At 48.0% G+C, this 11,543-nt stretch overlaps 1 non-coding gene and 1 pseudogene across 1 annotated transcript; both read left to right on the plus strand.

The window, feature by feature from the left end:
• The first annotated feature begins 294 nt into the window (after nucleotides 1-294).
• Nucleotides 295-481, plus strand: LOC113654255. The gene has a single exon (XR_003443328.2). It is a non-coding gene; the product is annotated as a U2 spliceosomal RNA (small nuclear RNA).
• A 5,459-nt stretch (nucleotides 482-5,940) lies between these two features.
• On the plus strand, nucleotides 5,941-6,112 carry LOC113653858 (annotated as a pseudogene).
• Nucleotides 6,113-11,543: the final 5,431 nt, after the last annotated feature.

Below are 11,543 nucleotides of genomic sequence, written 5' to 3' on the forward strand. Positions count from 1 at the left end.
TTGGTGGCCTGGGGGGCGAGTGCAGTGTGGGGGGGGGGGGTGAGTGATATTTTCTTTGTCTATTGTATTTTTGATGCTTGTAATTGTTTTTTGTTTTTGCCTTTTGTTTCTTCCTGCCCTTGTGGTGGTGTGATGGCTTCAGTTTGTTTTGCCCTTTTGGTGTTTGGGATGATGAAATATTTGTTTTGTGTTTCTTCTTTTGTTTTGACTAATTCATGATCGATTTACTTTGAAGAGTCTGGTGATATTGGGATTAATGGGGGTTTGGGCTGTGGTTCTTTTGATGTGCATGTAATGTACTGACTGTACTGGTTTAATAAAAAAAAAATCTGTTCTTATCAGTTTAATATCTGATACGTCCTCTATATGAGGACTACATGTTAAATGGATTTTTAGAGCTGGGAGTCGGAACAGGGGCTTGCTCCGTCCGCTCCACGCATCGCCCTGGTATTGCAGTACATCCAGGCTTGGTGCACCATTACACGGTTTATAAAAAGACAAAACCTCCTTTTTTTTTCTGATCTGATATTACAACCACGTATAGCCTTGCAACTGCAAAGCCCACAAAAATATGTTGAACTCATCAACGTTCCTCTCCACAACATATTTTTGTGGGCTTTGCAGTTGCAAGGCTATAAGTGGTTGTAATATCAGATCAAAGCGCTTTGAAGAGTAGGCCTACTTATCACCTACCATTTGTCTGCTAGCATCTGGCAGCTAGCTGTCCGCCAGGCAGGGGGAATAACGGGTTATCGCTTCTCGGCCTTTTGGCTATGTTCAGGGGGTGGAGACTGCGATCGCTCTCGCTTAGAGTTTGGGTCTGGCCTTTTATTGTGGCTTTTCTCAAACCTTTAGAAAGTATATTGTTTTGTTTTTTGTTTTGTATTTGGTTGAAGGCAAGTGAATTTTTATTTCTTTTGTAAATTATTTAGTATTTATAGTTGTTTTAAATTGCCTTTATTTATTTATTCCTTTTATTGTTTTTTATTACTGTTTTTAGCTTGTTGGTTGTTTTTACATTTGTTTGGCTGTTGGTGTCTCCACCATGTCGGCTGCTCGTGCCGGCATGCGGAGGCACCACAGCGTGCGTTTTCTTCTTAAAGAATTAAATGGTAAGCTCCTGGAGGTGTCACACCTTGACTTCTCCAGGAAGTTTTTTCAAAAGATTTTGGGTTTCCCCCCACAGGATTTGAACTGTATACTGGCTCTGCCTCAGAACAAGGGTTTTGTCGCAAGTTTCCGCTCTGCTTCTCTGCTAAATGATTTCTGGTGTAAATTTGAAAATGCTCGGGACCAGTTTTCCATGTTCACTGTTGAGAAACTGTCTGATAGCTCCAACAAAGTTGTAGTGGTCAGGATGTTCAATGAAACAGTGTCTGGTGAAGACATTTGTTGTTGGCTGGCTAGATTTTGCACGGTTCGAGGCCTACCTATGAAAGTGCTGGATGTGGACGGCATCTGGAATTGTGCTTGGCGTGTTCCCATTAAACAATGGGAAGACCCAAGTTGTTTCCAGGCCCTGAGACATTTGCCATCAATGATAGTGCTGGGTGAGAACAGAGGCTACATTTGTTATCAAGGCATGCCTAAACTATGCCGGAAATGCGGCAAAGTGGGCCACTTAGCCGAGGCGTGTACAGAAATCGTCTGTGGGAAGTGCAAAGAAATTGGTCATTCCTTTGAAGAATGTGTCAATGGCAGAAAGTGCAATCTTTGTGGTGAGCATAACCTTTTCTACAGAGATTGTCCTAAGTCTTTTGCCAACAAGCTGAAGGCCAACAAAATGGCTGCTCAGCATGAGGCTCCTGATGTGGAGAAGGAGGCGGTCCCTGAGGTTTTGGTGGGAAATTCAAACTCCCAGTCAACCTCAGGGACTGGCCAGGAGCCGGAGGGCGGGAACAAAGAGGCGGAGCCAGTGGAACAGAATAGAGCAGAGAGGGAGGCTACACCCTCCGTGCAGCTTGAAAAAATGAATATGGAGGACAGGTTATCCTTTTCGGATGAATCTCTGGAGACAGTGCCGGAGGTAAGTGTGGCCTCCGGGGGTAGTGAGGTGGAAATCTGACACCCCAATGCTCAAGCTTGCAAAAGGATTGTGGCATCTCCTCTGCCAGAAATGGTAGAGAAGAAGCAGAGGGCAGCACAGAACTTGACTGGGTCCTCTTCTGAGGACCTAGACAGGTTGTGGCCCTCTGCAAGCCCCAATGAGGTTTCCTTTTTGCATGTAGAGCTAAAAACATCAACGCCCCAGGTACCACAAGGCAATAGCTTGAGGGGCCTGGCAGCAGAATTCCCCTCCTTCCCTGATTCCAGTCCCTATGGGATAAAGGAGGAGGAAGTATCACACGTGATAGGTTAATGTTTTATTTTTTTTACCTCTGTAAATTGGTCTTAATGTTGGGTACCCTTTTAAAAACCATACTGCTCATGGCTCTTAGAATCTCTACAGTTAATGTGAGAAGTGTGAGAGCTCTGTCTAGAGCACAGAGTATTTTTTCCCTGCTGAGCACTCTGGAGTCTGATTTGTTTCTTCTGCAGGAGTGCTCCTTGTCTTTTATGAAAGAGTACACCAAATGGGAACAGATGTGGACTGCCGGCCCCTCCCTTTGGAGCGGTTTGAATTTTAACAGGTCAGACGGGGTGGCTATTTTAATTAAAAACCCGCACATTTTGGTGAAGGGCAGCACGGTGGTGAGAGCTGGGCGGGCGCTCATAGCTAATTTGACCTTTTTAGGCAGTGATTTTAATGTACTCAATATTTATGGTTTTACAGATAAAAACAGTAGGTACGAGCTTTTAGAGGACCTGCAGCCCCACATGTTAGGTAGGATTCCTGTAGAATTTAGAATTTGTGTGTGAGTGTAGAATTTAAAGTAGACAAAACATCGGTTTTATTGCAGGGTTTGGTTAGAGATTTTAGATTAGTCGACGCTTTTAAATCGGTGCATCCCAGAGAGGAGGGCTTCACCTGGTTTAGTGGTGATGGCACCAGAGCCTCTCGAATTGACTATGTTTTTATACGTGACTGCCTGCCGACCGATGCTACATTAACTCCGCTTTTCTTTTCTGATCACGCTATGTTGTCTTGCACCTTTTCTCTATCCACTGGAGTGACTGTAGGGGGAGGGCTGTGGAAGCTGAACTGCTCTCTGTTGCAGGACGAGGATATTGTCCAGGAATACAGAGAGCGGTACAGCCAATGGCAGACCCTCCAGGACTGTTATGACTCACGTGCACGGTGGTGGGACATGGTAAAAGAAAGGACTGGACAGTATTTTAGGAGGGTAGGAAAGGAAAAAAAGAACAAGGAAAAGAGATACATGATGGAGCTGCAAAGACGCTTACAGAGGTATTTTAATCTTTTAAATGATGGGATGGATTTTAGTGAGGAAATAAAAGAGGTCAAGAAGGAAATGTCAGTTTTAACCGAGGTAAAAGCAAAAGGAGTGATGTTAAGAAGCAAAGAAAAAGACAGAGAGGAAGGAGAAAAATGTACCTGGTACTTTTTAAGAAAATAATAACAAGTGGAAAAGCTATTACAAAATTAAAAGAACAAGGAAAACAAGAAGACACAACAACTGGAATTTTAAGGCTGGTGGAGGACTTTTATAGAAATCTTTTTAGACAGAAGGAAGTGCAGGAAGACACTTTGGGGGAGGTTTTATCTTTTTTAGATAAAACTGTTTCAGACAACATGCTTTTATCCCAGGATTTTACCCTTTTAGAACTCCAGAACAGATTAAAAGCTTTTAAACGGGGGAAGTCACCGGGATTGGACGGACTCCCCCTCGAGTTTTATGAGACTTTTTGGGATATTTTAGCACGTGACCTGTGGTGTGTTTTTAGAGAATTTGAAAATCTGGACAGACTTCCTGACAGTTTTAGAGTAGGGATAGTTTCCTTGTTGTTTAAAAAGGGCGACAGGACTGACATTAGGAACTGGCGACCGATAACCCTTTTAAATTTTGATTGTAAACTATTTAGTAAAATTTTAGCTGTCCGTATGTCGACCGTTTTAGAGGACGTGATCCACCCGGACCAAGCCTGTGCAGTGCAAGGGAGGAAGATCACGGACAACTTAGTGCTGATCCGGGACGCCATCTCTTTTGCGAGAGAGAGAAACATTCGGCTTCTAGTTGTAAATTTAGATTTTGAAAAAGCCTTCGATCGGGTCTCGCACCAGTATCTTTTGAGGGTACTGAGAAAAATGGGATTTTCTGGGAGGTTTTTAGCCTGGTTGGGACTGCTGTATCGTGACATATACAGTAAAATCCTAGTAAATGGGCTTTTTACAGAAGCGGTGGAAATACACTGTGGCGTCCGGCAGGGGTGTCCCTTATCTCCACTCCTGTTTGTTGCGTGCATCGAGCCACTTGCACAGATTCTGAGAAGGGACCGCTGGGTCAAAGGACTGGACTTGCCAGGTGGACTGACCGCAAAGTGTGTATTGTACATGGACGACATCACTATTTTAGCTTCAGACATTTTATCGGTCCAAAGAGCTCTCGATCTGACGGAGTGGTTCGGCAGGGCTTCGGCGGCCAAATTGAACAGGAGGAAATCCGAGGCCCAGCTCTTTTGGACCAAAGGACGGAATACACACTGAGCACTTAGACGTGACAGTTAAAGAAAAAAATTTGAAGATTTTAGGGGTTAAATTTGACGAGGAGGGAGGAGGACGTGACAAATGGACAGACTTGTTAGGGAAAGTCAGGCAACAACTGGGGTTTTGGGGACTGAGGGAGCTCACATATGAGGGTAAAGTGCTAGTTTTTAAAGCAGTGATTTTACCCTTGCTTTTACTAACCTGTGCAGTTTTTAGCCCACCTCGCTTCTTCCTCCTAGAGTTGGAAAGGGCGGTCTTCTACTTCCTGTGGGGGTCCAAGTGGGAGAGACTGAAGTGGGAGGTAGTGAAGAAGAAGGAGAATGGCGGGAAAGGCTTACCGGACCCTCACTTGTTTTTAATGAGCAAGATGACCGCCCTACACATTCGATACACCACGGCCCCATCCGGAGAGAACAAAACGGTAGCGATGGTCAAGTTCTGGATGGGGTCATACTTAAGGAGGTTGAAGATTTTACCAGTTGATCTTAAAACTCCCATTTCCTTTTATCTGCCAAGAGTATGATTTTATGAGAAAATTTTTAACGAAATTTCACCGACACTTTGGATGTCACGATTTTAACAGTCAGTAGGAGCATTGTCTCTTGTGTGCAGGACCGGGAAGCAGTGAGTCCAGTTCTGGGCCTTTCCGCTGAGGAGGCGGAGGATCCAGCTGCTACCGGCAAAAGATTTCGTTAAGCTCTGGCTAACCCTGAACAGTGTGAAGGCCACCATCTGGGCATCCCGTAACCTGCTGGTGGGGAAGCACGTTACGGTACCCCTTCACGCACTTGGAAAGATGGTAGTAGCTATGCTGCAGGAGTACCGGGCGATGACATCCGGAGGAAGAGGGCCGGGGCACCACCCAGGGGGGTCCTGACCACCACAAGCCCTGGTTCCAGGAAATCCAGTAAAAGGAAACCCCAAATATCACCTGGAGGAGTGCCTGGCAAAGGGGAGACGATCTCCGCTGAGCCGCGAAAGCGACAGAGACAGGGGCAAGTTCGGGGAGCGAGGTGAGGGCTACGTGTTTAAGGACTCGCCCCGGTCTTGCACAGGAGTAATGCCAAAATACATGGTGACTTTTTATATGGATAGCTGCTTTTAGAGAAGATCATATTTTTAACAATTTCAGTACAATTTGTTTATTCTATTTCACCCTGTTATTTATTTATTTATTTATTTATTTATTTATTTATTATATTTGCACTATGCTTTTAGCAAGTAATTAATTTGGAGTGATTTTTAGTAACATGGGTTATTTAAAAGATAACATGTACAATGTATTTTAAAGACACAATGCATGTGCATGAAGTGTAAATTGAAATTGTGAAAAAATGATTTAAAAAAAAAAAATCTGTTCTTATCAGTTTAATATCTGATACGTCCTCTATATGAGGACTACATATTAAATGGATTTTTAGAGCTGGGAGTCGGAACAGGGGCTTGCTCCGTCCGCTCCAAGCATCGCCCTGGTATTGCAATACATCCAGGCTAGGTGCACCATTACACGGTTTAAAAAAAAGACAAAACCTCCTTTTCTTTTCTTTTCTTTTCTTTGAGGGGTCGGTTTGGCATCTGGAATGGCAAGCGGAGGTTCCTGGTCCGACTAAAGATGGACCCCGCGGCCCCGGGTCATCTGCTCCACCCACCGGGTAGCTTCGCGCTTGGTCCTCACCGGGGCTTCCTTCACTACCCTGGTCAGCCTCAGTACTGCCGGAGATGTGGAGCAATGGGACACATGAAGGAGGACTGCACTGGGCAGAGGTGTCGCCTGTGCGGTGCAGGAGACCATGTTGCTGCAGACTGTGGGGCACCCAAGACCTGCAGTCTGTGTGGAAGCGAGGAGCACCTGTTCCGGCACTGCCCTTCACGCAGGAGTGCCTTTTCCAGCTTGTTTGTGGATGACTTCGGAACACTGGATGACCCTCATTCGAGTGGACAGGAAGAAGCGGCAACTGATCCCAGCGAGCCAAAGCCAGGGACTCTACTGGGCAAGCCGGAACAGCCTGTACCGAGTTCCCAGGGTGTAGTCATCGAGTCATCGAGGGTGATGGGGTGGGGGTTTTGTCTTTTGAATGGGAGGTGGGAAATGTGCTATCAGTGGTGCCGGGTAGAATCTTGTGTGTGGACTGCACATGGCAGGGGGTGAGGTATAGGGTGATAGGGGTATATGTGCCATGTAGGAGGGGGCAGCGCCGGGGGTTTTTCCCGCCTGCTAGAGCCGCTCCTCTGCATGAATAGGCTGCTATTGGTAGGGGGGATTTTAACGTCGAAGTAGAGGGAGAAGGGAGCTGGCCCAGGTGATGACGGGGCAGGCCTGGTGGACGTGTACAGGGTGGTCAAGCCGCAGGCCTTGTAATTTTAGGGGTGATGCTGCACGGCTTGACGTCCTGTTTGTGGCGGAGGGGGCAAGGGTGCAGTCGTGCTCGCTTAGGCCCTTTTGGGGCACCGATCACTGCATGGTGGTCGGGTACATCGAGACAGAGGTGGGGACCAGAGGAAGGGATGTCTGGCGGCTTGTTTAGTCACCTTTATGCTGGGTGGAGGCGTATGAGGACCCTCTACACCACTCAGGTCGAGTGGTGGGAGGACCTCAAGAGAAGGGTCGCCATCCTGTGCCGCTGGTGGGGACAGGAGATGGAAAAAAGAAGGAGAAAAGAGGCTAATGCGTGGTCCAAGAGGCTATATGAGGCTGGCAGGATGGAGATCATGGGCGGCTCAGGGAAGCTAGTGATGCGGTACGTGCCCACTACGAGGCTAAGGCCCGCGGTTACTTTGTCCAGGCCGGTAGGGAGGCGCTTGAACAGGACGAGCGCCCAACACGTTACTTTTTTAGGAGCGTGAGAAGTTGCCAGTGCAGGGCGCACATCGAGGGCCTGAAGCAGGGCCCTCGTACTGTGACCTGGACTGAAGAGATGCTAGAAGTGGCTAGGTCCTTCTATGCCGATCTCTTCAGCGAGAAAGAGACTAGGGACGGTAGTGCGGCAGCCTTTTTGGACGCAGTCGCCGGCAGGGTGTCGGAGGATAGCGCATTGGTCCTGGAGAGAGAGATCTCCCTAGAGGAGGTGGAGAAGGCCATGCTCTCCCCGAAGACTGGCGTTGCTCCAGGCGGAGGCAGCTTACTGGCAGACTGAAGATGGGTCCCACAGCCCCAGGTTGTCTGCTCCACCCACCAGGAAGCTCCGCACTCTGTCCTTACCAGGGTTTCTTTCACTATCCTGGTCAGCCCCAGTCTTGCTAGTTACAGAGCATTGGGACATGTGAAGGAAGACTGCACTGGGCAGAGGTGTTGCTTGTTTGGTGCTGTAGGCCACCTTGCTGCAGACTGTGGAGCACCCAAGACCTGCAGTCTGTGTGGAAGCGAGGAGCACTTGTTTTGGCACTGCCCCTCATGCAGGAGTGCCTTTTCGAGCTTGTTTGCCGACAACTTCGGAGTATCCCAGTAGATGGGACGAAGCGGCGACTGGTCCCAGTGGGCCTGAGCCAAGGGCTCTATTAGACCAGCCAAGGGCAGCCTGTACGGATTTCCCAGGGAGCATTCATCGAGACGGCAGACACCCCGGCAGAGGAGCTTATTTCCAGAAGGCAGCTCGGGAGACCGCACGGCCAGCGGAGAGGGCGGCGCTTTCGGCGGCACCTGTTATGGAGGATATAGAGACTGTGGCAAATTGGGCCGAGATGGAGGGAGAACAGCCTCCGTCCCCGAGGCTGGTTCAGCCAAAGTGGGCTTTCATGGAGTCTTCTGAGGACTCGGAGGAGGTGGTGTCAGAACAGGACTCGGAGATGGACAGCGAGTCGAACCCCTTTAGGAGGAGGCAGATAAAGGCAGCTAAGGTGGAAGAACGGTGCTTAAAGAGATCTCGAAAGGAGGACAGTTGCCACTTTGTCAGTTGTCGAGGACTGCAACAATTCAGGTGCAGGGGTTGAGGGTAGTGTCAGAACTCAGAGCCGGTCTCCAAGTCGACACATCACAGGGTGATCTCCACACTTAGACTTTTTGGTTACTAAAGACTGTTTTAGTTAGACTTAATTGTTAGATCTATAATTACTACAAAAATACTGAGAAAACTCCTCAGACCTAGATGAGAATGACTTCTTTATTGTGGTCAATCAGCCAACAAATTATAAGAGAAAATGCCAAATTAAAAGTAACAAAGTTGCCAAATTAAAAGTAACAAATTTGCCAAATTAAAAGTAACAAATGAAAACCCCCAAAAAGAGCATGTCATGCAAAATCAATCAAGAAAAACAAGAACTCTCGTGACGTCCTTGCAAAAATAAAAACCACACACCTTGACCCGCGGACACAGTCACACGCCCCCATGCGCGCACACACCTTCGCCCCCGAAGAAGAGCCTGGAGCCTCAGATATCTTCTCAATATATACCATGGCGCTCCTAGGAGCCCAGGTGCCATATCACCTTATTTACCGGAATCATCTCCTATGTTTTCTAAACACACTGACCCAATTTCCTCTTATTTCCCATTACCTTTCACCCATATGCCCATTTATGGATTTTCCTCTTCTTATTTTTCATGACCTCAGACTAAACACCTGGGCCTTCTTCAGTCTGCACAACAAGTTTATGAGCACCACATGCCCATTTATGGATTTTCCTCCCCTTAGTTCTCAGGGCCTAGGTCTGGGAACCAAGGTCTTTTCCATTCTACATAACAAGTTTGTATTTGTTATTACAAATGTGCTCAGACTGACTAGGCCTGACAGCCCCGAATCTGGTTACAATATTTTTGGCCTACAGCATCACCTACATTTGTCTTATGACAGCAATTGTAATATTTTGCAAGGCCTAATACTTTACTTTGGTTATAGTATTGTAAGGAATAATATTTATTAATTTCTACTAAGATTTTTTACAACAGTAGTCAGGCAGGGGTGGGAGAACATCCCCAGAGAGTGGTGTTTAAATCTTTTGAATGGGAAGTAGAACGGGTAGTGTCAGTAGTACCAGGTAGGGTTCTATGTGTAGATGCTAAGTGGTGGGGGGTGAGTTACAGGTCTATAGTAGTGTATGCACCGTGTAAAGGAGGGAAGCAGTGGGTTTTTTTTGGTCAGCTGGAGACACTCCTACACAAACAGGAAACTGTTAGTGGGGGGATTTCAATGTGGAATCTGAGAGGGGAGCAGAATTGGCCCGAGTAATGGCAGGAGTGGGGATGGTCGACTTGTACAGGGTGGTTGAGCCACAGGCCCGAAGTTATACCTGGAGGAACTCAAGGGGTGATACCTCTCTGCTCGACCTTCTGTTTGTGGTGGAAGGTATGGCCATACACTCGTGCTTCCTGATGCCCTTGTGGGCCTCTGACCACTGTATGGTTGTAGGTAGAATCGAAGTGGAGAGGATTCGTAGAGGACAGGGTTTTTGGAGACTGAACTGTTCTGTTTTGCGGGACCCCTCCTTTGTCAAGGTTTTTCACCACTTGTATGCAGGGTGGCAAAAACTGAGGGTGCTGTATGACACACAGAGTTGGCAGGTGGACCTTAAAAAGAGAGTTGCCATGTTGGGCCATGTGTTCAGCCCAGGAAAACGGAGATTGCGGGTGGCTCAGGGATGCTAGTGAAGCTCTAAGGGCCCACTACGAGGCTGAGGCTCGCAGCTATTTTGTCCAGGCGGGAAGGCAGGTACTTGTGATGGATGAGCGGCCCACACTCTTTTTTCTTCAATAGCGTAAGGAAAGGTCATATATTGAGGGCTTGAGACATGGCACACAGGTGGTGTCTACTTCTGACGGCATGTTGGGCTGTGCTGAAGCCTTCTACCTTGACCTCTTCCAGCAAAGGGGGTCAAGCAAGGGTTTTATGGCTGGGTTTCTGGACGCTGTGGCTGGTCAATTGCCAAGAGATAGTGCGGAAGACTTGGAAAGGCAGGTATCGCTAGAGGAGGTGGAAAGTGCTATGCGCTACCTAAAAACTGGAGTAGCTGCCGAGGTGGTCCCCCTGTGGAGTGGTACCGGACCTTTTGGTCACATGTGGGCCCAGAACTGAGGCCCGTTTATAGGGAAGTGCTTCGTCAGCTAGAGTTGAGCGTGTTGCTCTTCTGCATTAGAAGGGTGACAGGGCAGACCTGGCAAATTGGCGGCCGATCACATTGTTGATGGCAGATAAGATCTTGCCAAGCTTATGACCCTGTGGCTTAGCAGGGTGATGGCTATGGTTGTTCACCCGGATCAGACCTGTGGGGTTCCTGGGTGTATGTGTGGCATGAACCTGGCATTACTCAGAGATGCCTTGGCATGGGCAGAGCAGCGTTGGGTACCACTGGAATTGTTGAGCCTAGACCAGGAGAAAGCCTTTGATCACGTTTCACACGCATTCCTGTTTGCACTCTTGGAGAGTTTGGTCCAGTTTTTATTTCCATGGTGCGACTGCTATATACAGGAGCAGTCAGCCGTGTTAATGTCAATGGGTACTTTTCCAAGCTGATTGAGCAGCGAGGAGGGGTCAGGCAAGGGTGCCCACTCTCACCGATGCTCTATGTGTTTTTACTGGAGCCCTGATGGAGCGGCTGAGGAGGGAGGTGGACTTCCGTGGATTTCATATCCTGGGCTTGCATGGGGTTGCGGCGAAGGTATCGGCATATGCTGATGACATGACATTGTTTATTGGCCAGGATGAGGATTTTTGGGCAGTTGAAGGGGTTATCAAAGCATTTTCAGATGCCACTGGGTCCCGCATCAATCGGGGAAAGTCCTCTGTGGTCTATGCTGGAGCTTGGGCTGCAAGGACAGTGGTCCCAGGGGGCTTCTCTTTGTGCCAGGATGGATTCAGAAACAAAAACTGAGACGTTGCCCTCAGGAAGATGCAAGGGAGGGCCGAAAGCTGGGGAAAGAGAGATCTCTCCCTATCAGGGAGAGTGTTAGCAGTGAATGCCGATCTGCTGGAAAGACTGAATCATCTTGCGCATGTCTTCCCTGTCCC

This window comes from Tachysurus fulvidraco, chromosome 19 (assembly GCF_022655615.1).
Source record: "Tachysurus fulvidraco isolate hzauxx_2018 chromosome 19, HZAU_PFXX_2.0, whole genome shotgun sequence".
Taxonomy (NCBI): domain Eukaryota; kingdom Metazoa; phylum Chordata; class Actinopteri; order Siluriformes; family Bagridae; genus Tachysurus; species Tachysurus fulvidraco.